Genomic DNA, 26,984 nt, shown 5'->3' with positions numbered 1-26,984 from the left:
CTTGTTTCTTTCAAAAACATGGCTACCAGGACATCTAAAATGACATGTGTGGCTCACACCGATAGTTCAGTTGAATAGCACCAGCACAGGGTGTCATCTATGGTTATGGTAAGGCTCACTCACCTTGTCTCTGAGGAGGGGGGCGTCGCTGAAGCCTTCTCTTAGGAAGTTGGCTTTGAAGGGCTATGTGAAAGAGTGGGTGTTGGCACAAGTAAACCTTCCCTAAAGGAAGAATTTCAAGGTTAGTGGTACTTTGAGGGAAGGGGAGAAAGTGGGTACTAGAAAGCTGGAGAATGACAGGGGATGAAGCCAGGAAAACAGGCAGGACCCAATCATGTGTATCTTTCGGTCCTGATGGTGATTTTGTTCTTCAGTTGTAGATTCTTGCATACCTTCATCTATCATAAACTTTTGCCTAACTACTACCTCTTCTGTAGTCTGCATGTGATCTGGTGACTTCATGGAGAAAATTGAGGTAATCTGTGATTACTTTGTTTTTTGTCTGTCCTCTCCCCAATTTCTCTAAGGGAGTCTTTGGTCTGTTGAAAGGACTTAACATGGCTCTCAGTCCTATCCTTTCAGCTCTGAGGAGAAATTTCATGGATTAACTTCCCTGTTTTGTATTCAATCTCTTTTGTCTGGCTCGCTTTTTCCCACTAGCCTGTAAATATGTTCCAGTCTTAATTTTATGAAGCAGCTCCATTAACCCCACATTTCCCTCTAGTTACTATTCTTATTGCATAACAAGCTTAAAATTTTAAAAAAATACTTTATTTTTGTTTGTATTCATGTTTGCAGTACATAATGATTACATTCATCATGAAGAGCTGGTACATGTGCATAACAAATCTTAATTCTTTTTACATCCTCTTGCCTTCCCTCTTAATTGCATTTTTTTTACCCCATCCTCATTTCCTCTTCCTGCCATCTCTTTTCCTATTATTCTTAATTGCTCTTTATATTTTGGGTTTCCCATATAAAAGAAACCGTGTGATATCTAACCTTGTATGTCTGATTTATTCCACTTAACATTATGGTCTCAAGGTACATCTATTGTCGTACAAATGACTGGAGTTTATCCTTCTTTATGACAGAGCAGTACTCCATTGTATAAAAAAATCACATTTTTAAAATCCTTCCATCAGTTAATGGGCCTGTAGTCTGTTTCCAAGATTTAGTTATTGTGAATTATAGTGCCATAAATATGAGTATATATGTATCACTGTAATATGATGACTGAGTCTTCTGGGAAGATACCTAGGAGGGGAATAGCTGAATTGAATGGAATTTCTTCCTTTAGTTTTTTCAAGAATCTCCATTCTGATTTCCTTAATAGTTGTAATAGTTTATATTTCCAACAGGAATACACAAGCCCCCCCCCCCAGCCTTGCCAGCTTTTGTTGTTATCTGATTTCTTGATGATAACCATTTTTCTGGTGTTAGATGAAATCTCAGTGTTGTTTTAATTTTCATTTCTCTAGTGGATAGAGATGTTACACATTTCGTTTATTGGCCATTTGTATTTCTTATTCTGAGTTGTGTGTGCTCATTTCAGTTTCCTATTTTTGATAGGGTCTTTTATTTGGGGGGTCTAATTTTTGAGTTTTTAATATATTCTAGATATCAGTCCTGTGTCAAAAGAATAGCTAGAAACAGGTTTTTCCTATTTTGCAGGTTGTCTCTTCACTCTATTGATTGTTTCTCTTGCTGTGCAGAAGCTTTTCAATTGAGTATGATCATATTTATTGATTCTTGATGCTATTTCTTGTGCCATTGTGATTCTGTTCAGAAAGTTTTGCCTACACCTATATTTTCAAGAGTTTTACCCATTTTATCTTCCAGCAGATGAAATGTTTCTATTTTAATATTTAGGTCATTGATCCATTTGGTTTTAGTTTGTACATGGTGAGTGTTATTGGTTCAGATTCTGTCTTCTGCATGTGGATAACCAGTTTTCCCACCCAGCACCATTTGTTAAAGAAGCTATCATTCCTCCAGTTTTTGCCCATTTGTTAAAGATCGGGTGACTGAATGTGCTTGGAGTTGTTTCTCCATCCTGTATTCTGTTGCATTGAACCACATGCTTTTTTTTTGCCAATACCATGAGTTTTATGTATTATAGATTGAAGTCCAGAATTATGATGCCTCCTGCTTTGCTCTTATTGCCCAGGATTGCTTTTGCTATTCTAGGTCTCTTCTGGTTCCATATGAATTTAGAATTGTTTTCTCTAGTTCTGTGAGGAATGCTATTGGTATATGGATTGGGATCACATTAAATCTGTGTATCAGTTTTGGAAGGATGGCCATTTGGAGTATATTGATTCTGCCTATCCAGGAACAGGAGATATCTTTCCATTTTTTTAATATCCTCTTTGATCTCCTTTTTCAGAGCACTGTGATTTTCATTGTACAGGTCGTTCACTTCCTTGGTTGGGTTAATTTCTAGATATTTAATTTTTCTTGATGCTATTGTGAAAAGTATTGTTTCCCTAATGTCTGTCTTGATGAGTTTGTCATTTGTGTACAGGAATGCTATTGGTTTTTGCGTGTTGACTTTGTATCCTGCTGTGATACTGACTTGGGTTAATTCTGGGAGGCTTTCAGTGGAATTTTTTGGATCGTCTATGTAGAGGATCATCATCTGCAAATAGTGACAATTTGACTAGTTTTTTCCTATACATATCCCTTTTATTTCTTTCTCTTGCTTAATTGCTCTGGCTAATGTTTTGAGAAGTATGTTTTTGAGAACAGTAGTGGTGATAGTGAACATCCTTGTCTAATTCCTGATTTTAGAGGGAAAGCTTTCAGCTTCTCCCCATTTAATATGAGGTTGGCCATTGATTTATCATAAATAACTTTTATCAGATTGAGATAAAGTCCTTCTGTACCTGTTTGCTTCAGGGTTTTTATCTTGAAAGGAAGTAGGATTCTGTCAAAGGCTTTCAGTATCAATTGAATTGATCTGATGATTTTTGTCCTTGCTGCTGTTTAGCTGGTATATTACATTTACTGATTTGCATGGGTAAAACCATCAAGTAGAATGAATCGTACTTGGTTGATCTTTTTAATGATTTGTTGCATCCTATTGGCCAGTATCTTACTGAGGATTTTTGCATCAATGTTCATTAAAGAGATTGGCTTGTAGTTCCCTTTTTTGGTTGAGTCTTTTGCTGGTTTTGGAAATAGAGTAATGCTAGTTTCCCATAGTGATTTTGAGAGTACTCCTTCCCTTTCGAATCCTTTAGAGTTTGAAGACAATTGATGTTAGATCGTCCCTGAATTTCTTGTAGAATTCAAGAGTGAATCCATCAGTACCTGGCTTTTCTTAGGTCATAGTTTTTATTATTATTATTATTATTATTATTATTATTATCATTGTTATTACTTCTTTAATCTCGTTGCCAGATACTGGATTATTCATGGTTTTTATTGTTTTAGTTTAGCTTTGGTAGTTCATATGTATGTAGGAATCTATGCATTTCTTCTGAATTCTCCATTTTTTTGGAGTACATGCTCTCAAAATATTTACTGATAATCTTCTGGATTTCAGCAGAATCTGTTTTGATTTTACCTTTTCACTTCTAATATCATTGACATTGGTCTTTTCTTTCCTTTTTTCTTAGTAAGATTGGCCAAGGCAGTGGCAGTGAACCTATGGCACATGTGCTCCAGTGGGCTGTTTGTTATTATTGAAAGCTCTAAAAGGTTTGCAGTTGCTGGAGTAGGGGTTTGTCTGCTTTGTTTATTCTTTCAAAGAAGCCTCTCTTCAGTTCATTGATTCTTTGTATTTTTTTATGCCAATTTCATTAATTTCTGCTCTTGCTCTAATTTTTATTATTTCCTGCCTTGTACTAGCTTTGGATTTGGTTTGTTCTTATTTTTCCAGGACCTTGAGGTGTATCATTAGGTTATTTATTTGGTTTTGCTCTTTTTCTAATGTAGGCATTTCCAAGTGTAAACATCCCCCTTAGTACTGCTTTCATTGAGTACCATAGATTCCAATATGCTGTACTGGCATTATCATTTCATTCCAGTAACTAATTTCTTCCTTGATTTCTTTTATAAACCACTGTTTATTGAAGAAGATATAGTTTCATTTCCATGTGTTTGCATAATTTCTGTGGTTTTTTTGACCATTGATTTCTAGTTTCATTGCACTATGATCTGATACTATACATAGGATAATTTTGATTCTTTTGCATTTATTTATGTGTGCTATATTATGGGCTAGCATGTAGTCTGTTTTGAAGAAAGTCCTATGTGCTGCCCAGAAAAATGTGTATTCTGTTGTTGTTGGGTGGAACACTATAGCTATCTATTAAGTTCATTTATTTGAAGGTTTGAGTCAACTCTAATATATCTGTTGATTTTTGTGTCTAGTTGATCTACTTTTGACAGTGGGATATTGAGGTTCACCATTATAATTGTGTTGGTGTTTATCTGATTTTTTATGTCCAGTTGTGTTTTATGAAGTTGGGTAGGTCTGTATTTGATGCATATATTTTTATAATTGTTAACTCTTCTGTTAAATTGTTCCTTTAATCCTTTGCCTCTTCTGATCAGTTTTGGCTTGAAATCTACTTTGTCTGAAATTGGAATAGCTACTCCTGCTTTTTTCTGGGATCCTCTTGCATCAAATATTGTTTTCCATCCATTGATTTTTAAATTATGTGTTCACTTTTAGATTAAATGTCTTTCTTGTATACTACATATTCTTAGGTTTTGTTCCTTGATCCAGTCTGCTAATCTGTGACTTTTGGTTGGGGAACTGAAATCATTCATGTTCAGAGTTATTACTGAAAGGTATTGACTTATTTCTGTCATAGAACTGTTTTCCTATTGCTTACCTCCTCCCTCCCCACCTTTCTGCTTAACTGCTCATCCTGCCTCTTGTATTCATTCTATTAGTTTTGCTTTTAGGTTTGGTTTTGTTTGTTTGTTTTACATTGATGGCTTCTTTCTTTCTTTTCTTTTTTTTTCTTTTTTTTGGTATCAGAAATCAAACTCAGGGCCTTGTACTTGCCAAGCACACACTGTGCCACTGAGCTACGTTCCCAGCCTCTTCTTTGTCGCTAAGATATCCTTGAGATTTTTTTATAGTGCTGGTTTGGTAGCCATGAATAGCTTGAGGTGCTCTTTGTCATGGAAATATCCTATTTCTCCATTAATTGTGAGAGAAAGTTTTGCAGGATATATAAACCTGGGTTGGAAGTTGTTGTTTTTGAGGGCTTGAAACACGTCACTGCAAGCTGCCCTGGCCATTAAGGTTGTGTTGAAAAGTCTGCTATAATTCTAATGGGTTTACCTTTATAAGGGATTCATTGCTTTTCTATAACAGCTTTTAAGATTCTGTCCGTATGTTGGACTTGTGCTATTTTGACTATGATGTGACATGGAAAGGTTCTCTTTTGATCGTGGCTATTTGGGGGTATATATATATATATATATATATGTATGTATATTATATGCCTTATGTATCTGTATGTTTAATTCTTTCCCAACATTTAGAAAGTTTTCTTTTATGCCATTTGTGCTGTCTTCTGATTTTTTTATTCCATTTAATCTTAGATTAGGCATATTTGTGTCATCTGTCAGCTCATGGATCCATTTTTAATGCTCTTTTTTTTAAGGTATCTGAATAATTGGTCTTTGAGAGCATCCTATCTTCTAAGTCTAATATTCTGTCCTCATATTGGTCATTTCTGCTTCCCATACTTTTTTTTTTTTTGGTACTGGGGATTGAACTCGGGCACTTGAGCAGCAGGCAGCGAAACCACTGAGCTAAATCCCCGGCCCTGCTTCTCATGGTTTTAATATAATTTTTAATCTCCTGGATTTTTGTTTGGAATCTTTTTATGGACTCTTAATTCTTGGCTAAATTGGTAATTGTTGTTTAGCTGAGCTGTCTTATTCATGTTTTCTGTAATCTCCCTGATAGTTTTATTACTTCCAGTATCTGTTTGGTTATATTTTCTGTGAGCCTGCTGAGCACCTCATTGATCTGTTTTTAAATCTCCTTTGTTAGCCCTTCAAATAATTTGATTGTGTAGCTATTGCTTTCCTTTCCCTCAGTGACTCATGGATTGACTTTGGGGGAGTTGGGAGTTTGAGGAGGCATTTTGTTGCCTTGTGTTCTCCTGTTTCCATTGTTTTTTGTTTGTTTTGTTTTGTGCTTAGGTATGGGGTCACTTATAATGGGAAGACTGAGTTGCTTCTTTGGAAATGTCTTTAGTTAGGCTGCTTTTCAGTCATGCACTCAGAGCACAGCTAACTGTAACATTTGCCTCTGTCCCAAGATCCAGCCACCTCTGTTAATATTGGGGGGTGGGGGGCCGGGGTGTTGCAGTGTAATTGGCCCAGCACCTAGTTCTACAGGAGTGGACTGCAGTATTTTTTTTTTTTTTTTTTTTTTTTTTTTTGTATCAGGGATTGAACTCGGGTCCTTATGCTTGCAAGGCAGGTGGCGCAACCACTGAGCTAAATCCCCAGCCCCTAGACCCAGCTGTTTTTGAGCATAACTCAAGCTAGGCCTGGCTTCTTACCATGGAAGATGAGGCCGGTGTCCTCAGCCTGAGCTTAAACTTCACAGAGGATGTCTTACCCCCATGTATTTCCTGTGACTGTCTCTCATCCAGTTACTGGGAGGGTAACACTGAAGTGGAAGTTGTTTTTCAGTTGTTCAGAGTCCCAGATTTAAATAATCAACCTCTTCCCAAAGTGGCACCTGATCAAGCACTCCCTGGCAATATTGGTGGGTTCTCACTCTTGAATTCCTCTCCAGCTGTTGCCTGCTGTGTGGAAGGAGTCCCTTCAGAGCAAAACCCCTCACTGTTTTTGCAGTTTGCACAGGTTGTGGGCTTCACTGCTATTGCTCCCTGGATCTCCCAGCCCTGAGTGCTTACCTTGCTTCTGGGGAACCCGGTTCCCTTCCCTGAGCCAAGAGATCCAAGGAGAGTCTAGATTGTTTTCTTCTTTTCTCTGCATTGTGGGTTGTCCTTCTAAAAATGAATTTATTTGCTTTCTTTTTGAGTCATTGGAGTTCTTTATGCATTCCAGATATTAACCCCTTATCAGATACATGATTTGCAAATATTTTCTCCCATTCTATCATTACTTTTTCACTCTGTTGACTATGTCCTTACATGTGGAGTTTGATGCTCTCTTTGTTTTAGCTTGTGGTCATATCTAAGAAATCCTCAAATCTAGGGTCATGAAAGTTTTCCCATCTTCTGGGAATTGGAGGTTTTTATTATGAATCAATTTTTGTAAGATAAAGATTCAAACAAAATATGTTTCTGAGGTCTTAGGGAAACGAGGGAAATTTATGAAATAAATGGAATATTTTTAATGAGGGGGCAGTTGATGTCAGTGATTGGGTTAGGACACAGCTCTCAAATGGTGTTTAATTATATATTCTATTGTAAATTTCTGTCTTTTTTGTTTCTTAGTTGTGAGATACCAATATAGAAACAATCAGTAGTCTAGGTTTGGCAGACACTAAGACATAAAATCAGTGAGAAAAAGCCAGGGATCAGAGTGCATTTGGTTGCTTCTTGTGCTTCTCTTAAGTATGTATGCCTCTGGTCAGTGGTTCCTATGTCTCCTTTTAAAACCATTCTGTGGGGACTATTTAATAAATTTCAAAAGTATCCCTAGCAAAAGTATCCCTGTCAATTAATTTCTATATGAAATATTTATTAACTCCATTTATTTCTCTAATTTTAGGCTTTATACTTTCATTATAGATGAGAAACATTAATTGATACTTCAGTAGACTAATTTCAGATTTTGTTAAACATAGACATAATACTTTTGAGATTCTGGCCTACTCTTTTTCCAGGTATGTGGAGTACATGTATCAGCACATTTAAATGACTTTTCTGCCTTTGAGGAATATAATAACATTCTGGAAGCTTTCAAGATTATTTTGTGAATTAGAATTTTTTTAATAGTATGGGAGCTATTTATCAAAAGGATTTAAAAAAAATTTTAACGAATCCATTTAATATGAATACAGGATGGTGCTATGGCTCTGATATGGTTTAATGTATCACCCAAGAGTTCATGTCTTGGAAGCATGGTCCTAATGTGATGCTGAGAGAGCTACTGAGACCTTTAAGAGGAGGGGCCTAATGGGAGAGCCTTAGGTCAGTTGGAGGCAAGCCTTTGAAATAAATGCTGGTCTCCTGGAGTGAGATCTCAAGACACCATGTGGACATAAAGCCTGAGCTTGACCATTGAATAGCCTCTCTGGCTTCCTGTTTTCAAGATATGACTCTCTCTTTCATGTACACCTGCCATCCATAATGAGGTCCTCACTAGAGCCAAGCCAGTGCTGGCACCATGCCCTTGAATCTCCAGGATTGTGAGCTAAGTGAACCTTTTCTGTATAAAAGTAGCATACCTTAGTTATTTTGTTGTAGCAACAAAAAATGGACTAAATATAATGGTAAAATCAGAATTCTCTTAAATATCACAGTCAACTTTCAACTAATATTTATTGCATTAACTTTTTTCCTTATAAAATGTTAATTTGTTATAAAGTTCCTTCTTATGGTTTTAGTCTTTTAAATGTGGGAAAGTACCCATAGTGTCTTTTTCTTTGGTTTCAGTTCACCTGAAGTAATAAAAGCGTATGCTGATGGAAAGCAAAGTAGACCATTAAGTAATATTTAAATGATTTACTCATGATACAGTGGTAAGATTTAAGCACAGAAAGTCTTATGGTAAAGTCAGACAAAATTTTATTATTCATTGTAGATAAAGAATAGTCAGAAATGAAAACAAATTTCATGCTTGTGCAGGTCCTAAGATGGCCAAGTACATGAATATATATCTTTTTAGGTCGTTGGTTGTTTATGGAATGCCTCTTATATGCCAAGACCTGGCAGGGATATCACAATGAGTAAGATAAGTGGGAACCTTGTTTTGGAGTTTTTATGCTGGGGGGCAAGAGTATGTTATTATAAACATAAAATGTAAGCAAATTAATGAAAAAGATAATGACAGATTTTGGGAAGAAAATGAGATGATGTGGTTATATCTGAACAAGTTAGATCTGAGCCATCTGCTACGATAGAGACTGAAATTTACAGATGGTCTCCACATTTGCTTTCAGCTAATTATTAGTTTGTCCTCTTCCCAAAAAACTTTTAACCAGTATGCCAACAAGAATACAGAGCTGGTCGGGCCAGGGATTTAGCTCAGTGGTTCTGCTGCCTGCCTCCCAAACGCAAGGTCCCGAGTTCAATCCCTGGTACCCCCCCCCCAATATATATATATATATACATTCTAGCCAAAGAATTCAACTAAGAATACAGAGCTGGGGGTTGAACCCAGGGCTGTGTGCATGCTAGGCAAGGGTTCTATCACCTAGCTACATCCCTGGCACCACCAGTGTCATCTTACCCTTCCATGCCCTTTCCTGGAGATTCCCTACTTAGCAAAGTGGCTAAATAGCCGAAGCAGGAAGAGATTAAAAGGAGAAGAAAGACATCTGGGAAAAATCTTTTCTCAGATAATTTGGCTTTTTCATGAAGCTGGGAGTTTGTTTAGTTTGTGTAAACTGAGTTTGAATCTGTGTCTCAGGAGTATTTTACATTCCTATATTCTGAATTAAGAAAAATAACACTACCAGTTATTATGAGAGGGAAAATAATTTTGTCAGTTGTGGAATTTGTGGTTTTATTTTGAATTTTTTCACATCTTAAAAGTTCATCTGTGTTGTCCCATAAAAATTTTAATTTGTAACTTACTAGACAGTATTTACAGTTGATGTTTAAGACTTTCGCGTTTTGCTTTCTTTGGTACATAAGAATTTGGAATGTGAACCGTGACTCGTCAGCTGACGTACTAGTACATTTTTAGAAACAAACAATGCAGTAGTAGATTTCCCTTAAGCAGCAGTGGTGGAAGTAAATATAAGAAAACAGAAATTTCTCTACATCTGTGCTAGTGTGATTACAGCTGTCTTTTGAATGACTCTCAGAAATATGTTACAGCAATGGATATTTGTAATAGAACCAGTGTAAACTTTGTGTTTCTTGCAAAAAGATTCCTAACTGCAAGCAGTAACTGCATTTATTCCGTTTTTATGTGTAGGAAGTAACTTTGCAGATAAATATAATATTTAGGCTTGTGGTTTACTTATTTATTTTTGGAACACATAGGAAGCAATGAAGAACGGATGTTTTGGGTGTACTGCTGTGTTTTTAGTACTTTTTAAAATTGTTCTTATTTTTAATGTAGATGTCCTGTTTGTTTGCTTTGCTTTTTATTTTCAATCATGGGTACAAGAACCAAGTTCAGCTGCTTTCTACTTCCTGCTTTTCTTTGTTGCCTTTTATGCACGCTTTCTTGCTCCTGCCGTAGTATATTTCTACTCACATAAAAAGCAGTCCATACATATGGAAACAATAAAAACCAAGCCTCGTGCCTACCCATTGACCCTAGCCACCCTGTTCTCCTTGATTTTTTTTTAATATTTGGTAGTCATATTTTGTGTATAAAATCTCATGTGTATATATTGGTATATAGATTTTTTTCCTCCCTGCTGCCCAAATATAGATTTTGATATATAGATTTTGAAACACATATTCTGTACTTTGACTTAAATTTGCTCAAATTTTGTTTTAAATCCTAGTCCTTTTGGAATTTAGCTTGGTCACTTGAATTTCCTGATCTCACCTGAATTATATGACTTTAAAAAAGTGTTATGTCATGCAAATGTTGCCGTGAGTTTTCTGTTAGATACCATGGACAAAATGTTTATTTGAACTTTTTAAAAATAAATTATGACCTTGTTTACTTATTTTTATTTTTATTTATTTATTTATTTTTTGAGACAAAGTCTTGCTGTGTAGTTTAGGCTGGCCTTGAACTTGTAGCAATCATCCTGCCTCTCAGCCTCACAGGTGCTGGGATTACAGGCATGTGCCACCACACCTGACTTGCTTACTTCTTTTTAAACAAAATGCTGAATATAATTAAAATTAATTTAATCATCTTTCTGATAACTCAAAAGAGAATGGGACTTTTACTATGTTCCTTTGATCTAGCAAATAAAGTGCAACCATGGAAGAATACCTTTTAGTACTCTAAGTTCTGCTAAAAGGCTTGGTTACTAGGGAATATTGTAGTATAAATGGTACTGAATTAAAAGTTACTTGCTTAGCGCTGGTGCTTGCCAGTTGAAGATGTCTTGGTGCATTTTGCAATGTTCATCAATTCTGCATATTGTAACTTCAGTATTAATGTTTGTAATAGGCATTTAGAACTGTTGAGAGCATCTATTTTGTTCATATAAAAAGGGGAGGGACGAAAGTAGTCTTTTCCGTGAATTCCATTAGAATACGATGTCCAATCTGAAGGGGAAAAAGGTAAATTGTCAGTGACTTATGAGTATCACCATAGAAGCTTTTGACATTTTCAGTTTTACATTGCCTTCCTTTCCCTTGTGAAATAGAAGTGCAAAGAATTGTACAACAGCTATTTTGATCATTATATTAATAATTATAGTAACTACCATTTGCATGAGTACTCTGTAGCTGTCACTCAGCTAGGAGCTGTAAGTTTTGTTTAGCAGTTAATTGTCACAGCAGTTCTATGAGGTCAGTATGTTTCATTTAAGAACTTTTGGACAAAGTAAAGTAGCTATCTATGATTGGCAACCAGAGCTATTTGATCTAAAAGCCACCTTGCTCTTTATCCTTGGGGCTTTTATAAAAATTAAGTTTTGATAGAATCTTAATAGTTTTTCTCTTCTTGCTGAAAAGGGCTTCGAAGATCATTTTAGTTTAACCCACATATGTGGCCACTGAAGAGTAGGTTCCAAGTGTAAAAGACTATAATTGTGATTTCCTAGAAGAAACTGGGTGGGAATGTTTAGTTACAATGCAGTCAAATGGCTTTATAGAAACTTTGGTTTTATTTTTAAAGCCTAAAAGGGGAAACTTGCCATGTCTATCACTGCCTGCCTGCCATCTCTGCTTTCTATTAAATCTAAAGAAACAGGTCTCTTCTTTACTTATTGCTTCAGGCTAAATGTTTAGCTCTGGTTAGTGGTCTTCAGCTGAAGTGGTAAAATATTTGTGAGGTTAAGGAAGTTGTAGAGAACTGATTCTTTGAAAGACTGATATCTAAAAAAAGTATGCATCCCTGACAGTCCACTGTCAGTAAGGACTCTGTAGTTTTATCAGACCCTTTTTGTAATAATGCCTATTGAGATGTGTACCTGTAGTTCTGTGTACTTATTTTGTCTGGAGTTTTTGGAAAAGGCAGTATTTTCCCCCATTAATTCCATGAAAAATGGCAGTATAAGCTAAAGCATAAGAGGAGGTTGCAACAAAAAAGACTTAACAGCTGAACATTGTATCAACCCTTTGAGCCATAGGTTTCTTTTTCTTTTCTGAAGTGTAATTTGTGGAAAAATAGAATTTTTCACTATGTTATAAAAATAGTTAAGGGGCTGGGGATTTAGCTCAGTGGTTCTGCCGCTTGCCTTGCAAGCGCAAGGTCCCGAGTTTGATCTCTGGTACCAAAAAAAAAAGTTAAATGATAGAACTTGGTAATATCTCTTGGTAAGAGATATTTATAGATAATTCTTCTAAAGAACTCAGTGAGATTGTTTTGTTATGATGTACTTGTAGACAAGGAATGGAAAGAAAGATGTGTAATTCCTTCTACTAAATATATACCATCTCTTTGTCCATAGTTTGTTTTTGCTTCTCCTTAATAGTAGTGGACAGCCTTTTAAAGCTACAGTAGAATTAGGATTAGTGAAATTTATGATGCTCTTTAGAGAATCAAAGGACTTCTACTAATCCCTCATTAACCTCTACTTCTTATGCTTTACCGTTTCCTGGAAGGTGCTTCATTCAGCTTGTACAATAAAGCTGTTACTTAGATTCTTATCCTTTGTTTTTGGCATTATTGCATGCATACCTTTTGTAGTCATTTTGGGTCAAACTTTTATCTAGAACAGGAAATAAAAGCCAAAGAGCCCAAGGTTGAGAAAGTTTATTGTACAGAACACACATAGGTTTGGGTCACCCGGGTAGCATACTCATCAGCAAGGAGCATCGAACTGTGTACTGCTGCTGATCCTCTGCCTGCTTGCAGCTCTGCAGCTTGCCTGCTCCCCTTGTCTGAGAGTGTACCATAGCACAGCATGGAAAGTATGTGGTAATTGGCACTAGGTGTTTTTTACATAAATACATTTTTTTAAGTAAGGGAAACTTTTCAGAAAATGTTAGAAAAACAAATTAGTGTTTTTGTGGAATAATACTAATAAGGTGTATGTGTTAAAATTCCAGTTGGATATCTGCTTTGGTGCAGAGTAATACATTAATTGTAGCCATTTTTCTTTACTGAATTAAAATTTACCATTGTAAGTAAAGGTGTAAGGACAGTAGGCTAGTTAGGAGGCATTTCTTACAATTTAGTGCCCCATTGTAGGCATTTGTGTAGAAAAATTTAAAAATAGTTGTTAGGCTGGCTTTCTCCTGTCCTGTTATGGACAGGTAACCTCATAAAAAGAGAGATTTCACCATAAAGCTGTTTACCTGTCAAAGCACTGCTAGTGGTTTTTGTATCCTGCTACTGTTACTATTTCTTTGTCATCTGCAGATGGCAGTTTACTAATTTGAACAGTCACCTGCTGAGTTCTATAATAGCATCAATTACATAAGCATACCCTAATGAAAATGGCCATAATATAGCCATGAGTGATTTGCTCTTATTTCTAGGACAGTTTCGCTGCTTTTATGAGCTAATCCAGAATGCGCTGTTGTACCAAGATAGGTTTTTGTTTTTAAGGGTAACATTAGGTGCTATTCTTGTTTCCCCTGAACTTAATTAAAAGACATTAACTTGCAATTGTAAGAATTATGTTGGAAAAGATGACAAAATTATTTGAATATAGAAAACAAGAATTAAGAGAACGACAGTGTTCTGTTTAACAGATGTCTTTCAGTTCATATTATGGATCTAAATTATGGATTAAATGAGCCATAAGTTGCTGATGTTATTTAGTAAGTTGAACAGAAAGAAAAGTTTAACACCAGTTTCCTAAGTAACAGTGCTGATATTTGACAGCATAATTGTTTCATGATATATTAAATGAAAGTAGTTTCAATCATGTGACTTCTAGAAAGTGAAAAAAGTTTATATAAAAACTATAAAAATTTATAAAATTGTAGTTTAATATTTTGTTTCATGTAACTCATTCTTGTGCTTTGTAATGTTCTTACAAATAGATTCAACTTAAAAGTAATCAAAATGTTAATTGATCATTATAATAGAACAGCTAACATTTATGGCTGACAACATCAGATGTTAGCAAAAGATAAGGAATAACTAGAGCTCATACATTCTTGCTGGGATTATAAAATGTTATGACCACTTTGGGCAATTGCATATGAAACTAAGCATATATCTACCCTATTTCTCAAGCCTTTCACTTCTAGGTGCTTACTCAAGAGAAATGAAAACATGTTCATAGAAGCTCTTGTTCGTAATCACCAAAATCTGGAAACAATTACTAATACCTACGTCACATAGATGAATCTCAAAATCATGGCACGTAAAAGGAGCTTCACTCAAAAGAATACATAGTACTTTATGTTCCCATTAGATAAAACTCGTCTGTGATGAAAATGTTTCAGAGGAGTGGTTGCCTCTCGTGGTGATAATAGGGATTGACTAGGAAGGGGAATGAGGGAACCTTCTGGAGTAATGATTCTGCTCTGCATCTTAATAGTGATTTGTGTCACATAGATATATGCACTTGTCATATTTAGAAGTATGTTGACTTCTACAATTTACTTTGAAATGCATGAAAAGATTGGAAAGGATGGGTAGATATATGCTAAAACAAGTATGGTAAAATGTCAGTGGTAGACTCAAGATACAGATGTTAACTGAAGAAACTGAACTTTGCTATGTGCTTGAAATTTTTCATGTTTGGAAAATAATGAAATGTTAATGATCTCTTCATGAAGGATGTATTATTTTATAAATTTTATTTTGTCTCTTTGCTTCACTGTCACTTATCCATTTCATATATGAACTTATCCCTGAGATTTTTTTGCACATTTATCTCTATTGCTAATTATAGTAAAAGAGCCATATTTGAGGAATTACAGTGCAGAGAAACATTCTAGCTTATCAATAGAATTGTCTTTCTTTGAGACTTTCATAGTTTTCCTCAGCAGAATCTTCAGAGAGTGTTACAGATCATGTAGTTTCTCTGGAAATATATCACATGTTGCTTATATAATGCTTTTTTATTTATTTGTTTGTTTGTTTTTAATGATGGAGAAGAGAGAGGCAACAGTAAAAATTTCCCAGTTTCAGGTACCACTGAATGTGATCTGCGGAATTAGATGGATTTGAATCCCATCTCATTTGCTTATATCCTATTTGTTTAACTTCCCTGAGTCTCATTTTTCTCATTTATAAAATGGTGATCATAACTCTTTCATAAGGTGTGTTGGAATGAATAAGAGAAATAATTATTGTAAAGCAATTAGTATGGGGTCTAGCATGTAGTAATAGTGAATGAATAGAGTTATAAGGGAATAGTTAAAACACTGAAAATGAACTTTTTAAGACTCTCCCAGTTTGAGTAGGAAGAAAAGCAGTAAGGTAATACAGAATGATTAAATGAAAATCAACCAAATGTATGACTTACTCCTCAGGGGGCACATAACCCAGAATGACAACTGGGAAATTCATAGATTCCTCTCTGAGGGCTTTGGATCAGTAGGCTGCTACAGAAGTAAGCAGTGCGATAATGCTGAACATTTAGCATGGTCTTGGGAATGAGAAGTTAAAATAATAGACATTTGGGTTTTGATGCTCCGCATTCTTTCTCTTCCAGCTGCAGCTCCTGATTTCCTCTTTTGGGTACTTTTTGATTTCCTCTTTTTCTACTTTAGTTTTGTGCTTCTGGGAAAGATGATTCAGTGCCTTGTTTTAAAAGTAACCCAGGTCTGGCCAATTAAAGTGTCAGGTGACAGTGATTGGTTCAGAATAGATAACACTATCCTAGCCAGTCTTCTTCGGAGGGAGAAGATGTGATTCTGGGGCTTTTATTGGCAATATTGTGGAGGCTGAACAAGGACTGTGAGTCTGTACTATCCCTAATCCCACTGCTGAAAGAATCCTACAGTATAGTATCTATTTAGTATTACATAGGAATTCTTTACTTAATAATTCTGTGGTTATGCTTGTTTCTGCATTGCATATACTTTGCTTGTATAGTGATTAATCTGTTAGTCAGATTTTAAGTTGTTCAAATGACGGGACTCATTTACTCCCACCATACAGTTTTTCATCTTCACTGGAATAATATCTGTCTGATACAGTTAGGCATAATGTGCTGTCCAATACATTAAGCATAAGCTTATGTAACAAGCATTTGAAATGTGGCTAGTCCCAATTGAAATGTGATGTAAACATAAAATAAAAGAATGTAAGATAGCACAGGTTTTTTTACATGTTGATCACATGGTAATATAATACTTTTTATTTAGTGAATTAATAAAATATATTATTGAAGTTAATAGTTTCTGTTTTCTTCCTTGACTACTAGAAAAGTTAAGCTATAATGCATTACATTATGACCCTATTTGTGTCATTGGCTAATTAATATGTTTGTACAGTACTAGATTAATTTCTGTGAGGGCAGGGACTATTTAGCTATCCAAAGTAACCTTGTCTCCTAGCATGATATTTGGCATGCAGTATGTAAGCAACAAATATTTGTTGAATGAGTTGTGAATTTTCTAATGGTTAATTTATGTACTTGTTAGTGTACACGCCATGTGCCACACTAGTTAACTAATGAGGAAAAACAAAGTGTTTTTTAAAAATACTCTGTTTTTACTCTTAGATTTTCTTCTTAGACTGTTTCCTTGGAAACAATCAAAAGATTGTCAAGGTTGCTGTAATACTCTCAATGTTATTTGCTGCCATTGTAACCAAAACATTCAAGTTTAAGTATTTAGATGTTTCTCACATTTGAAATCCAAAGTGCACAAATCTAATTTGAGGGAAAGTTGTGAAATATTTCTTTTTCCCAGTATACATTTGAAATTCTTCCTATTCATTAAGATAATTTTCTGGAAAGCAAAAGAATTGCTGAAAGTGAGTGTTGTTTTATTTCTTCTAGATACCTTTGTTATTTAAGTTTGTACTGTTTCTTCATTCTTTCCTAATGAATACTTTATATAGATTAGTAATTGACCTTTACATAGCTAGAAGGTGATTATATCATCGGTAACATAGGTGATCTTTTCTTATTAGAATCACAATTCAGATTGCATGGAGAATGGTAGTAGATAGAAATAGTCACTTATACCCAAAATCATCCACATACCTGAGAGTCATTGACAAGAAAAAAAGAAAGAAATTCCAGATCTTGAAAGATTAATTTACAAGGTAATGTTAAATGGCCTTAGTAGTGTTGTTCCAATGAGGATATACACAGGCTTTTTTTGATATCTGTACTTCCAAGGCCTCAGAGGAAGAAAGCTTTAAGGCTGGTCAAAACATTTTTTTTTTTTTTTGTACCAGGGATTGAACTCAGGACCTTACGCTTGTGAGGCAGGCGGCAGCACCACTGAACTAAATCCCTGGCCCTCTAAAACATTTCTTTACACATCTTTTGTTCATGAACTTTTCATTCAGAGCTCTATAAAAATTTTGTGCTTCTTGGCAAATATAAGTGGATGCTTTTCAAAAAGCCTTTGGAAGGGGCGGGGATTTAGCTCAGTGGTTTCGACGCCTGCTGCGCAAGCTCAAGGACCTGAGTTCGATTCCCCGGTACCAAAAAAAAAAAAGCCTTTGGAAAGATTGCTATCTCAAAATTTGAGCTGCTACTCAGTTTTATATTATTTCAAGTTGATTTTGATATCTAAACACAGAAGCACAAAGTTTCTTGAATTTTGTGACTGTAAAAAGAGATGTCAATTTTAAAGGCTTCATTTTATGACAATAAAGATTTTTAAATGAAAATTAAAAATTGTTGGAAATTTTTGTGAGACTAAGAAATGAATCCATGTAACATTTTGGTCCTTGGATAAAAAGTAACATGTTTTCTTCAGGAAATTAGTCTGTGATGTGACCATAGAAGAAAAATAATTTACCCATTGATCTATTGTCTATATGTATGTATCATCTATATATGTTCATGCATGTGTATGTACATGTATGTTTGTATTTTGGTTTGTAAAATCTCTATTTACCATACTTTTTGTATGTATTACTTAAGTAAAATATATACTTCACAAATTATAGCCCTGGAATCATACTGCCTGATTTGAATCATTCCATCAGTTGCTGACTTTGGGGTCTTGGGCAAGTTATTTAATCTAAACTTTCTTCCTTCCTTTTTTCCTTCCTTCCTTCCTTTTCTTTTTTGTTTTTTCTTTTTCTGTGATACTGGGGACTGGGCCCAAGGCCCTTGCACTGAGCTATATACCCATCTTTAATTTTTGTTGTTGTTGTTGTTTTATTTTTTTGAGACAGGGTCTCACTATGTAGTTCAGCCTGGTCTTGAACTCACTGTGTAGCTGAGGCTGGCCTTAAACTCACAGGATCCTCTGCTTCAGTCTTCAGAGTGCTGGGATTGTAGATATGCACCACCACACCTGGCAGTTTGTTTGTTTTAAATTTTGAGGCAGTCTTGCTTAATTGCTAACTTTCTCAGGCAGGGCTTGAACTTGTGATCCTCTTACTGCTGCCTTCGAGAGTGCTGGGATTGCACACATGAGCCATCACACCCAGATTTCTTAATGTTTCTCACTCTGTTTCCTCATCTGAAAAATACGGAGGAAATTGAGAGTGATACCCAGTGTAGGTTAATCATGAGGATCAAATTTCTTAATTCCTCAATTCAGCTATTGTGTTCCTACAGGCCCAACACATAGTAAGTGTTCAATAAATGTGAACTGTCATAATTATCTCCCCAAATCTATTCCTTTTAGAGTCAGAATTGACCTCTTAAGTTAATCCCTGCCTCGGGCTGACTGCAACTCATCCTAATGATGAACATTTGGCATACATCTTGAAAGACATCTTATTTTTCAACAAACTGAGTTCACAGAGTGAAATATTATATGGACTATTTTGGCTTTTGCATATACCAGGAAATGCTTGTATTTATGACTGAGAAACTTCTTGAATTCTGAGGAATGCAAGAACATTTACTTACAGTTCTGTTTTCTCTGATACGTCTGTGCTGATTTTAGTGTGTTATCACCTTGTCTAATCTTGCTTACTTGCCCTTCTCTTACACACACACCACATACACACATCTTAGAATTTGCTCAAATCCATTCCACTTTTACTGTTCCTAGGCACGGCCTTAGTTCAAGCTGTTGTTTCATTCATCTTGACTGTTGCAGTAACTTCCTGATTTTTGCCTTCCTTCATTATTGTCATACCCCCCTCCCCTTACCCGTACCAATTCCCAGTGTCAATTACTGGCCTGCCACATAGATCTAACCACGTCAGTCCCATCATATTTTGACACAGAGCCCCTCAGTGTCTACTGTAGTTCCTCTGCTATAGACCATCCCTTAGACCTTCTCCATGCATAATCCATTTACATTGTGCAAACTCTTCCTATTAAAATGTTTTGTTTTTGAAGCTTTGTTCCTTGTGCTGGGAGGGAAACCCAGGACCTCACACTAAATGCTCTACTACTAAGCTACACCCCCAGAAAAATTTTTTATGGCCTACATGGAGAAGAAGGAGAGAAGGTCAGACAGATTTTTTTGCTGTTGCTGTTTCCTCTCCTGCCAAGGTGCCATATCTTGGGGTCTCGAGCCTCATCAGTAGAAATAGGAAAGGTGTTATCCACACCCCAACCCCCACCACTGTCTTGGAACCCAGATCCTCATGCATGCTAGGCAAGTGCTCACTGGAACTATTTTCCCCTGCTCCCTGCCTCAATTTGCCAACTCTTTTTTTTTTTTTTTTGGTACCAGGGATCAAACTCAGGACTTTGCGATTTCGAGGCAGGCATGGTGCCTCTGAGCTACATCCGTGGCCCTTCCCTCAATTTGAAAAGAAATTTATTTTTCACAGATCTGAAGAGTGAGAAATCAAGGGGCCAGATTCTGGTGAAGGAATCACATGGAAGAGACAGGGCAAGAAGGATCTGAACTCAATTCTATGACAAACTCAATCCTGACAGGTTGATTTCTGATTAGCCACAGGACTTTAAGGCTTTTCTCCCAAGGAGAGATCTAATGACAGAGGAGTTAATGACTGACACTGGAACAAACATGGGAGCTTTATTTTTGAGAACACAGTGTTGTGAAATACATGTTTTATGTTTTTTATCCTTATTTCCTGACAGAACTTGTAAAATTCTTGGAATCCTCCAAGTGATAAATGTCTTGGTGTGCTAGGGAGCTGACTGGTGGCCCATAGTCCCTATGTAATGTCAGGGTGGGAGCTGGTCAATGGAAGACCAAGACCCTGTTGGAGGGTTGGGACTTTCAGCCCCACCTCCCAGCCTCTGGTGAGGGGAGAGGAGCTGAACATTTAACTGATCACAGTGGCCAGTGATTTAATCACTTCTGCCTGTGCAGTGATGCCTCTATAAAAACCCAAAAAGGTGCTGGGGATCTAGCTCAGTGGTTCCGCCACCTGCCTCGCAAGCGCAAGGACCGGAGTTCGATCTCTGGTACCCAGAAAAAGAAACAGAAAAACCCAAAAGGGCAGGATACAGAGGGTTTCCAGACAGCTGAACAGGTGGGGGGTCCTTGAAGGCTTGGAAGCTTTGTGCCCCTCCCCAACTCTGTGGTCAGTGCATCTCTTCCCATCTAGTGTTCATTGGCATCCTTTGTAGTGTTCTCCACAGAAACCCAGAAATGTTTTTCTCTGAGTTCAGTAAGCCACTCAAGAAAATTAATTGAACCCAGTTGTGTGTGGTGGGAGCCCCAATTTATAGCCAGTTGGTTAGAAGGACCACTAAAACAGCCTAGGGCTTGTGCATAAAACCAGAAATGTGTGGGGGACTCAAGTACTGAGCCCTCAGTTTGTGAGATCTGATGCTGTCTCCAGGTAGTGACAGAATTGAATTGAATTTTAGATACCTAGCTGCTGCCCACTGTAGAATTGATTGCTAGGTCATAGACATTTTCTGTGTTGATTGTTGAGTTTAAGTGAATTTGTTTTTTTCACATATTTCGTGTCAGAAACTTGTAAGTATATAGGTACAGTAATGGCAAACCTTTTAGAGTTTTCAATGATAATGCCCCACTGCAGCACAGGTGCTATAGGTTCGCCACCACTGGATGAAAGAAGCTGTTTGCATAGTATTTAAGCTTGTGTGTCTGATTTATTTCACTTAGTGTTGTGTTTTCAAGGTACATCCATTTTCCTAGGAATGGTTCAAATTCATCCTTCTTTAGCAGAGAAGGATTCCATTGTGTATAAATACTATATTTTTAAAAAATCCATTTGTCTGTTGATGGATGTGTATACAGGCTGCTTCCAAGATTTGCTATTATGAATTATGCTCCTATAAACATGGATATGCACGTATTGCTGTAATTAATATCTTTAATTCTTTCTCTGGAAGACACTTTGAAGGGAAATAGCTGGGCCAAATGGAGTTTCTATTTTTAGTTTTTTGAGAAAACACGTTTGAGGAACCATACTGATTTTCATGATTATACTAGTTTACATTCCTAGTTTACATTATTTACCAATAATGTAGAAGCCCCAACCTACTCAGCAGCCTCACCAGCATTTGTTGTTATCTGATTTCTTGATGTTTGCCATTCTTACTGGAATAAGGTGAAATACCGGCAGTGATGTTTTAATTTGCATTTCAGTAATGGTCAGTGACTGTTGAACATTTTTATGTGTGTGTATTTATGGGTCATTTGTATTCTGCAAAGTATTCAATTCAGTTGTCTATTTTTTGATTGGGTCTTTTATTTGAGGGGGTCTTTTTTTTTTAGTTCTTTATATATTCTATATATTAGCCAACTGAGGTGTAGCTGGCAAATTTTTTTTCCCATTCTATAGGTTATCTCTTCACTCTGTTGGTTGTTTCCTTTGCTGCGCAGAAGCTTTTTAATTTTATATAATCTCATTTGTTGATTCTTGATGTTGTTTCTTATGCCATTGGGATTCTGTTTGGAAAGTCTTTGCCTACCCCTGTGCCTTCAAGACTTATTTTCTAGCAGGTTAAGTTTTTCTGTTTTGATATTTAGATCTTTGATTGATTTTTATTTTAATTTAGTACATGATGAAAGATATGGGTCTAGACTCAATGTTCTGCAGGTACAGTATATAGCCAGTTTTCTCAGCACCGTTTGCTGAAGAGGCTGTCTTTTCTCCAGCATATGTTTTTGGCCCCTTTGTCAAAGATCAGGTGGTTGAATGTGTCTGGGGTTGTTTCTGCATCCTCTGTTTTATTCCATTGGTCTACAAGTCTGTTGTGCCAGTATCATGCTGTTTTTTTGTTTTTGTTTTAAATCACTATAGCTTTGTAATATATCTTGAAGTCTGGGTTTATGATGTGTCCTGCTTTGCTCTTATTACACAGGATTGTTTTTGCTGTTCTGGGTCTCACATTGATATAGGCAAAATAATATAACTCCCAACGTGCTAGATGTCAAATACGCAGAGTTCGTATTCCCTGAAATCGAAGAATGAATTCTAAGGAACAACAGGTTAATAGGAAAATTTTATTGAGAGAGATAGCTCCTCAGAGATAGGAGGGGACCCAAAAGTAGATTGCCAGTGAGCTCACTTCTCAAAGGAAGTTTTATGGAGCAAAATCATGAGGTGGGTACAAAATCACAAGGTGGGTACAGCATAGGTCAAAACTATGATCAACCAATAAGATTACAAGTATCGTCACTTAGGCAGTATTTATCCAGTAGGGAAGCAGGTCACAAAGCAAGTGTACATGGAAAGAACAGGACTTTTTTAGGAAGGGATGGATCAGAAGGTCCTGGTCACCCAAGGGGTGACTGATGTCTATCTGTATTTTATTGGACCAGGTGATACCACTTATCCTTTGGAGAGGTATGTGGGACTGGAGGTTTGTCTATATCTTGAGGCCTGGCCTTTTAACAGATGTGCCTCCAGCCACAGTTGTAATGTGTTCTTGTCCTCTGCACTGATTCCCTTGAGTGCCTACCTCTGTCTGACTGCCTATAATATTTCTACCTAATTGAGGTACTATAATAATATGAATTTTGTTTTTTCTAGTTCTGTGAGCAATACTACTATTAGGATTGTGTTAAATCTATGTATCAGTATGGGAGTATTGACTATATTGGTTCTCCTGTCCAAGAACAGGGGATATCTTTCTATTTTCTGATTTCTTCTTTGATTTCCTTATTCAGAGTTTTGTGGTTTTCACTGTAATAGTCTTTTACTTCCTTGGTTAGGTTAATTCCTAAATATTTAATTTTGTTTGGAGGTATCATGAATGGTGTTGTTTTCCTAATTGTTTCTCAGTATGTATATTATTGGTGTACAGAAATGCTGTTGATTTTTGTGTATTGATTTTGTAACATGCTGCATTGCTGAACTTGGTTATTCTGAGAGTCTTTTGATGGAATTTCAAAATAAAGGATCATGTCATCTGTAAATAATAGTAATTTGATTTCTTTCTTTCCTATACATATCCCTTTTATTTCTTTCTCTTGCCTGATATCTGTAGCTAATTTTCCAAGTACTGTATTGAACAGGAGTGGTGATAGCAGACATCCCTTGTCTTGTTCCTGGTTTTAAATGGAAAGCTTCCAACCCCATTTAATATGATGTTTATTATTGGTTTGTCTTACATGGTTTTTATCAGAATGAGGTAAGGTCCCTCTATATCTGTTTTCTTCAGGGTTTTATCATGAATGGATATTAGATTTTTGTCAAAAGCTTTTTCTGCATCTACTGATATGATCCTGTGATTTTTGTCCTTGCTTCTGTCAATATGGTGTATCATATTTATTGATTTGCATATGTTGGACCATCCTTGCATCCCTAGGATAAAACCTACTTGATCATGATGCATGTTCTTTTTGATGATATGTTTCCTTCTATTTGCCAATATCTTATTGTGGGTTTTTGTATCTATGTTCATTAAGGAGAGTGGCCTGTAAGTTTTCCTTTTTAGTTGGATCCTTGTCTGGTTTTGGAATCAGAATGATGCTGGCTTCCATGAATGAGTTTGGAAGCACTCCTTCCCTTTCATTTTCATTAAAGAGTTTAAATATTGGTGTTATAGCCAGTCTGAAGGACTTGTCAAATTCAGCAGTAAATCCACCAGGTCCTGGGCTTTTCTTAGTTGGTAGATGTTTTTGAATTTTTATGTCTTTTTGGTTCAGGTTTTGTCATTCATATGTGTTTAGGAATCTGTCCATTTCTCCAACATTCTCCAGTTTGTTGGAAGTACAATACTTTATAATGTTTACTAATGATCTTCTGTATTTCAGTGGTAGTCTGTTGTGATTTCAAAAAGCTTTTATTCTTATTCTGGAGCACAAGGGGAAAAGCTGTCCAGAGTCAGAAATCCTGGTCTGACTCAAATGAAAGGACTGTAATAGGAGTTTTGTTTTGGTTTTGGTTTGTGTCACTGAGAGTTGAACTCCAGGATCTTTAACTGAGATGCATTTCTACCCCTTTTTTATTTTTATTTTGAGATAGGTTCTCACTAAATTGCCCAGACTGGGCTTGAACTTGAAGTCCTCTTGCCTGAGCTTCCCAGTGTGCTGGGATTACAGGTGCACCACTGTGCCTAGCAAGAGAGTGTTTTTATAGTGCCCTTGGAATGGGCAGGAACCTAGTCTCCTTAATGTCATTTCATGTAGAAGTGGAGTTTCAGTTACTCCTGTGCTCTTCCTCATCATCCCTCTTAATCCTGTGCATATTATATTATCATTTTGAATCCCCAGCTAGGGGTGTGGATTTTATTTAGTGACTATTCCTTGCATGAGTTTCCCTTCACCATGAGGGTGGGGGGATCCTAAAGTAGGTCATTCATTGTTCTGTCTCAATAGGTCTGATCAGTAAGCTAAATTTACTTTATTTTTTTTGGTCCTAACTTAAGAGTCATTAAACATTAACCTGATTTCTCAGTTTTCAGTCTTGGTGGTTTTAACTGAGCCTGTAGTCTTTACAAGTGTTAGCAACTGTTTCAGGATGGCAGCAAACTTGCAGACTCACTTAGAATCTAGGAACACCTGTCTCACATGCCCTTCTATTTATCAAATTCATTAACAGTTTTGTTTACTTGAAGATTATATGCATTGCTTCTTAAATAAGGGAACTTGATTTTTATCTCTTTTTTTGGTACCGGGGGTCGAACTTGGTAATTTGCGCTTGAGAGGCAGGCTCCAGAACCACTGAGCTGAATCTCCGGCCCAGGGAGCTTGATTTTTTATTGGTCAAGTAATACATGGCCTTTTTAGAAAAGTTAGAAAATATAGGTAAACATAAGAAGGTAAAAAGTCACATGTGGTCCCTATGGCAGGTAGCACCTTTTTTTTTTTATAGAGAACTTTTATTACATCATTAAAATATCACAGATTGGTCTTATAATCCATAAGCTTGTTTCTGTAGCTGGGTAACTCTTGGATCTTATTCATCAGGCTGCCGAACTGTTGCTTTTTCAGGAACATAGATAACCATCTGATATCCTTGTTTTTGACTGTTGTGGCCTGCTGAATCAAAGCAGCTGAATTTAAAACAAGCTCATTGTCATTTCCTTTAAGGATTAGTTCATATTTCTGGGCTTGAGAAACCGAGCAAGCAACACCTCCCCTTATTCAAACCCAGCAGATGTATTTTTCACGCAAGAAATGCCATATTTCAACAAGAGACCCATTCTCCTGAATAGCAGTGTTGCTGGGGAAGTGAGCATACACAGGCTTCATCTTGTAATGGAAGCCAGCGTAACACCCTTGATCATGACTGTACGTGGCTATACATGACTACAGATCGAGCGAATAGCAGCCAGTTCCTGTTTCCCCATTTGTCAACCCAGAGCCTCTTCTTTTTCTTTCCAAGGAGACTGAGTTCTACATTGGCATGGTTGAAATCCCTCCATAGGGTTCCTCTGGGGCCCCTCACAATAACTGTGCATCCCTTCAGAGTGATGTTGCCGTTTTCTGGAATGTTGACAATCTGATTGCTGAGAAATGTTCATCATTCTCGAAGGGGATGCAGCAAAGAGAGAGTAGTGCTGTTTTAAAATTTCTACACACTAAGCTTTACATTATCGAAAGAATATATTAAAGTATAAAAGGAAATATTTGCCAGGTTGGATAATGATTTATAGTATAGATGGGTATAACTAATGCCTAAAAAGTTTACAGTAAATGTCCTTAAATAATAAAAATATTCAGTCACCCCATCTCCAAGACATTTGCCTGGACTGATAATAAAAGATGATAAAGAAAATGTTTTGAAGTAAATAATTTACTTATATTAACTCTTTTTCTATCAGAAGTTAATATTCTCAGTAATATCACTTTTATACCCTTTTCATTTCTTTTTTAAATTTGAAATTCAGTTTCAGTAGTCTGAGGCATTTTGTTAATATTATGGTATTAAGACTGACTCATCTGAGGCCAGGGATTTAGCTCAGTGATTCCTTGGCTGCCTTGCAAGTTCAAGGTCCTGAGTTCGATCCCCAGTACCAAAACAAAACAAAACAAAAGACTGACTCATCTGCCCTTTTTAGCTAAGCTGTTAAGCATACAACGTACCTCATATTTTCTATTTACATTTAAGTAGCTGATATTGTTTCATTTACTTTAAAAATAGTACACATATCCTTAATATTATTGCACTAAGACTGACTACAACTTACTGTATAGTCAAACAGTATTTTATATTTTGTGCTTTCAAAATGGTACACATATCCTTAATATTATTCCACTATGCCTGACCACAGGTTACTATATAATCAAACAATATTTTTACCTCCCCAAATAAATGCACAAAAC

The 26,984-nt window shown here is 36.3% G+C and overlaps 1 protein-coding gene and 1 pseudogene across 3 annotated transcripts in view; one reads left to right on the top strand and one right to left on the bottom strand.

Moving 5' to 3' along the window:
- Positions 1 to 26,984, top strand: part of Lnx2 (ligand of numb-protein X 2) — an 87,198-nt gene that overhangs the window by 6,068 nt on the left and 54,146 nt on the right. The gene's annotated exons all lie outside the window — the stretch shown is intronic.
- LOC101701400 (large ribosomal subunit protein uL6 pseudogene) lies at positions 25,615 to 26,206 on the bottom strand (annotated as a pseudogene).

The sequence above is a fragment of the Heterocephalus glaber genome, unplaced genomic scaffold (genome assembly GCF_053883595.1).
Source record: "Heterocephalus glaber isolate CG9 unplaced genomic scaffold, H.glaber_assembly_v1.0 deba00001719, whole genome shotgun sequence".
NCBI classification, from domain to species: domain Eukaryota; kingdom Metazoa; phylum Chordata; class Mammalia; order Rodentia; family Bathyergidae; genus Heterocephalus; species Heterocephalus glaber.
The sequence above is the reverse complement of the archived record's forward strand: the minus strand, read 5'-3'. Positions and strand labels throughout refer to the sequence as shown.